This window comes from Nerophis lumbriciformis, linkage group LG11, assembly GCF_033978685.3.
Source record: "Nerophis lumbriciformis linkage group LG11, RoL_Nlum_v2.1, whole genome shotgun sequence".
NCBI lineage: Eukaryota > Metazoa > Chordata > Actinopteri > Syngnathiformes > Syngnathidae > Nerophis > Nerophis lumbriciformis.
In genome coordinates, this window is record NC_084558.2 from 34,782,426 (window position 1) to 34,787,010 (window position 4,585).

Here is a 4,585-nt window from a genome sequence, read left to right on the forward strand (position 1 = left end):
CAAACCTTACAAAAACAACTGATTCTAGTAAAACTCACTTAGATTCAATATTACAGGCATTTTTAGACATTTCACATGTTTGAATACATTTTTATTGCTTTTTTCGTTAGGGCAAGTCCGATCGGCAGGAGGCCACGGGGAAGACCGTGGCCCATCTCAGCCCAGGTTGCTTGTACACGAAATGAGTTGTAGATTTCAATGGATAAAATATTTAGGTATCAACCTTGTCATAAGTTAGATACATTAGAGATGCACTTTTGTTTGGTAATTACATAAGTGTTGCAATGAAATAAATGTTGTTGTTTTTTTTACCCCCAGGCAATCCAGCAGCTTTGTACGACAGGGCTAACCCAGACTGGGCACCAACCCTGAAGCTTTCAGCCAAATTGACACCAAAGAAGTCGGAGAAAAAGAAACAACAATCAACCTACTCAGTTAATAGGTAAAACTTTCTTCTTTTTTATCAAACACCAATACTTATAAATGTATGCATATGTCCTGTTATGTAGACTCCCCTATGTATGCCTCCGACCTTTAATAAGTATATTGACCTTGTACATATACATATACATGAACATCAACATGTGTAGTGTTATAACATCATGATCTATAAGTGCATGGATGTTGAGGTAGTGTTTTATTGTTGATTCTATTTACTCTATTATCAACCTCAATTATTGAGATGGATTTTTGTTTCAAATTTTAAGATACAACAGAGTTATGGAAAGGCAGAAAAGCAAAGAGAAGATAACTGCAGCCAAGGCCTTGATAGATCTCTTTCATGAACCAGGACCATCGGTTGATGTAGAGGACAGAGACCTTCCCGATGTTGAACCAAGCCCGGTGTGTGAGTTTGCACTGAAGGGCGCACTGGAGACTTCAAGTGAGACAACAGATGTATGTGTGGACCCATTGAGAAACAGTCAGGTGGACAGTGAAATTCAAAGGCTACTGACTGAAAACATGGCTCTAAGAGATCAAGTGAAGGACAACATGTATAGTGAAGATGGTTTCGTAGGTCAGAATGACAAAGTTAAATATTATACTGGACTCCCAGGTTTTACCACTCTAATGGCGCTATTTCATTTTGTGAAGGATTTTATTCCCAAACCTAGGAGCAATGCGGAACTTGGACAATTCACAAGATTGGTAATGACTCTAATGCGAGTAAAGCTGAACTTACCCATTCAAGATTTAGCATACAGGTTCAAAACTTCACCATCAACTGTTTCAAGAACTTTTTTAACAGTGATACATGTGTTGTATGTGAGACTGAAACATATGCTCTACTGGCCAGAGAGGGAAGAACTCAGAAAAACCATGCCTGTGGAATTCCAAAAACATTTTGGTCAAAAGACTGCTGTTATTATAGATTGTTTTGAGGTTTTCATTCAACGGCCAAAGAATCTAATGGCAAGAGCACAGACCTGGTCCTCCTACAAACATAACAACACTGTCAAATTTCTGATTGGTATAACACCACAAGGATCAATTTCTTTCCTCTCAAAAGCTTGGGGTGGAAGAGCAAGTGATAAATATATAACTGAAAACTGTGGACTTCTGACAAAGCTTTTACCTGGAGATCTTGTGTTGGCGGACAGGGGTTTTGATATTGCCGATAGTGTTGGCATGTGTTGTGCACAAGTCAACATACCAAGTTTCACTAGAGGAAAGTCACAATTATCACCTATTGATGTTGAGACAACAAGACAAATTGCCCGTGTGAGAATACACGTAGAAAGAGTTATCGGCCTTGTACGCAACAAGTACACAATGTTACAGGACAAACTACCCATAGACTTTCTAATGTGTGATGAGGGTGTTCCAACAGTTGACAAAATTGCGACAGTTGCTTGTGCATTGACAAATATGTGCGAATCTGTGGTGCCTTTTAATTGATTTCAAGGTTAACCAGTGTGTAATTGACAAAGTTACAGGTGTCCTGATCATATCAATTTATTAAGTGCTGATCATCAGGATGCAGGAACTGTTCATGCATGTATACAGCATACTTGTTTGCTATGTTCATTATTATCTTGTGTATTGCCATGTTATGTTTAATTTTCAAAATGTATCAAACAAATGTAAATTATTAGTGTTTATTTGAGTTTTATAAAGGGTTTTATCTTGATCCATTCGTTTGTATGCATGTGATGGACACAATGTATATAAAATCATATATCTAGACTGAAGTGTGTGTGGTTCTTATTTCAACTGGAGATCAATTTCGGATTTTCAGGATGGTCTCTTATCATTTCGTCTGACGGACAGTTCCACACAATACATGTATTCGTTCACTCCTGCTCAACACAATATATGATCCAACATGTATGAACTTCCAATAACAAACAAAAGTCAAACATTAAATTCAAGCATTTATTCTACATGATCAGTCACAATGTAAATACAAATCAATAACACTAAAATCACTTAAATGTAACTATATATCTTAAAGCTGCTATACATGTGAATTTCACAACTATACATGTAAATTTACCAGAGGTGCAACTGAAACATTACCAGTACATGGGTATTCATATAAGCAGACTTTAAAACCTTTCATGAAAAATGAAATCTTTCCCAAAATAGTCAAGCCAAACAGTCACAAATCATAATCATGTAAACACTCATAGTGCATATTTGAAGTCTCAATTCTTTCTTTTTCTTTTTCTCTGATTCGGCTTACATTCTGGGCAATAATAAGACCCCTTGGGCACTTTTTTAATGTTCACACAACTGAAGTGAAGCCAGACATATTTACAGTTTTCATTGTCACAGCCTATCACATCATCATCATCCTCATCATATGGCTTTTGGCACAAACAAATGACCTCAACAGCCTTCGAACTACCCATATCAATGTTAGTCGCATTTGTTAGGGGGGTCGATGATGGCTGTTTGTTGACGTCATTTTTCGATGCAGCTTTCTCTCTTGAGATCAGTCTTCCTGTAATTTCTGGTAACACTACTTTAACAAAGTATTCTTTTGATTTTGTAGTGATTTCATCATTCTCGGCCATTATGCATACGTTTGTGAACGGGTTCGTATATATGAATTTGCTGATGTTGTACCGGTGCGCTTGCCTTTCAAAATGGCGGATCGCGCGGAGCGTCATGGGAAATCAGTCGGGCGTGAAAACTATGTATATATATATATATATGAAATACTTGACTTGGTGAATTCTAGCTCTAAATATACTCCTCCCCTCTTAACCACACCCTCAACCACGCCCCCACCCCACCCCCGACCATGCCTTCCCCACCCCCACCTCCTGAAATCGGAGGTCTCAATGTTGGCAAGTATGAGTTTAGGAGTTATGTTTAAATAACTGTCATAGTGAGTGTCATATTGTCATATTGAGTAAAAAAAACTAACTTGTGCCTTTGCAAACCTCACAAAAGAAAACGTTTCTAATAAAAATCACAAAGATACATTTCTTCACGCATTATTAGACATTTTTCATGTGTGGTTTAGGAGTTATGTTTAAATAACTGTCTTATTGAGTGTGGCAGTTATACTGTCATTATGTGTAAAACCTAATTTTGTATTTGCAAACCTTATAAAAACAACTGATTCTAGTAAAACATAGATTCAATTTTACAGGCATTTTTAGACATTTTACATGTTTGGTTTAGAGTTGTGTTTGAATACATTTGTATTGCTTTTTTCATTAGGGCAAGTCCGACGGGCAGGAGGCCGCGGGGAAGACCCAGGACACATTGGGAAGACTATGTCTCCCGGCTGGGCTGTCGAACGCCTCGGGATCCCCCGAGAAGAGCTGGAAGAAGTGGCTGGGGAGAGGGAAGTCCGGGCTTCTCTGCTTAGGCTGCTGCCCCTGCAACCGGACCTCGGATAAGCGGAAGAAAATGGATGGATGTAGTATGACAGTTATACTGTCATATTAAGTAAAAAAAACTAACTTACAAAATATATATTTTTCTAGTAAATCTAACAAAGATACATTTCTCCAAGCATTATTAGTCATTTTGCATTTGTTGTTTAGGAGTTATGTTTAAATAACTGTCATAGTGAGTAAAACCTAATTTTTGTATTTGCAAAAACCTTACAAAAACAACTGATTCTAGTAAAAGTCACATGGATGCAATATTGCAGGCATTTTTAGACATGATGCATGTTTGATTTTGGAGTTGTGTTTATATAACTTTCATATTTAGTATTACAGAATACTGTCATATTGAGTAATAAAAACTAACTTGTGTCTTTACAAACCTTACAAAATATTTTTTTTCCTGAAAAACTCACAAAGAGACATTTCTCCAGGCATTATTAGCCATTTGGCATGTGTGGTTTAGGAGTTTTGTTTAAATAACTGTCAGATTGAGTGTGACAGTATACTGTGAGTAAAACCCATATTTTGTATTTGCAAACCTTACAAAAACAACTGATTCTAGTAAAACTCACATGGATACAAAATTACAGGCATTTTTAGAGATAATGCATGTTTGGTTTTGGAGTTATGTTTATATAACTTTCATGTTTAGTATGACAGTAACACTGTCATATTGAGTAAAAAAAACTAACTTGTGTCGGTACAAACATTACGAAATATTTTTTTTCCAGTAA

General features: G+C 36.7%; 1 long non-coding RNA gene across 1 annotated transcript; it reads left to right on the plus strand.

Annotated features, from left to right (window-relative positions):
* Positions 1–211: 211 nt before the first annotated feature.
* Positions 212–1,681, plus strand: LOC133610464 (uncharacterized). Its single transcript, XR_012050714.1, has 2 exons — positions 212–442; positions 708–1,681. It is a non-coding gene; the product is annotated as an uncharacterized lncRNA (long non-coding RNA).
* Positions 1,682–4,585: the final 2,904 nt, after the last annotated feature.